We start from the raw sequence: 1207 nt of genomic DNA, 5'->3' as shown, positions 1-1207 counted from the left end.
GGGATCTTGATAAGTGGACACCATTTCTAGTAATTTTCGAAAAAGGAAACTTTGTGACTATTTGCAAACTATCAGGGGGTATTTTATAAATATTCGATTTAAAAGTTTGCATCAAGAAAATATCAAATAGAGCCTTTATGACAGAAATATTTGCATGTCATAAGCTGCTGTCATAGAACCTCCAAGAACATAAGTAATGTTCTATATGTCATAAAACAGAAAATGCGTGTCATAACCGACAATTATAAATTTATATAAATTATAACTTGACACTTTTTCTCTTGACTAAAATGATTCATTTTTCAGTAAACGAAAAGGAACGAACACGAGCTCCGGTTAACGAGCACAATCAACGATATGGAACGAGAACGATATTTCTATTCAAAGAGTACGGATTTCATTATTTACCTAACAAATAATGGATCTCTAACAATTGCTCAAAACGTTGTTAATATTCTAGTCAGACAAATCTCAAAAGTACCTAAATATTAAAATATTAGTGTATGTCTAAGTCCTGTAAGGAGTTATAGCCAGAGTCTCCTGGAGGGAGAGCGAGAATTTGTGTATAGATCTATACGGGGTTGACACCCCGCACCTTCGTTGTTCGCTACAGCTAGACATGACAGTCTAGGGTGACAAATGTCTTTTCCAAACCGAGGGCGCCTGAGAAACGCCAAAACAGACACTCCATCATATTAGTATGGTTATAACCACTCACTAGAATATGTTATATTAACTAAAAATTTATGTAAGGAAAACCTCATAAATAAATTTTGGCATGATGTGTTGACTGTCCTATACGTGATAGGTGATAGTCCGCATTTGTTGTGTTGACTGTCATTTTTCATTGCGTAGAATGTCCACAATTGTCATGTTGACTCTTTCTCCTAACAAGTATAGAGTCGTAATACTGCAATTTTACAAATTAAAAAGCATAGGACTATATGGAAAACGATTTTCTACGATTTCGGTAACGATAAACTAGAACTTACGAATATTTTATAGCAGAAAATATAGGATTCTCTAGAGAAAACGATTTCCTACGATTTCGATAACGATAAACTAGAACGTACGAATATTTTATAGCAGAAAATATAGGATTTTCTGGAGAAAACAAATTTTCTACGATTTCGATAACGATAAACTAGAACGCACACTCAATTTTACTCGATAAAGGGAACCAGATTTTCAACCTGTAAGTCCCCAA

The sequence above is a fragment of the Lactuca serriola genome, chromosome 4 (assembly GCF_051521515.1).
Source record: "Lactuca serriola cultivar US96UC23 chromosome 4, Lser_US96UC23_V15, whole genome shotgun sequence".
Lineage (NCBI taxonomy): Eukaryota > Viridiplantae > Streptophyta > Magnoliopsida > Asterales > Asteraceae > Lactuca > Lactuca serriola.
This window is presented reverse-complemented; position numbering follows the sequence as displayed.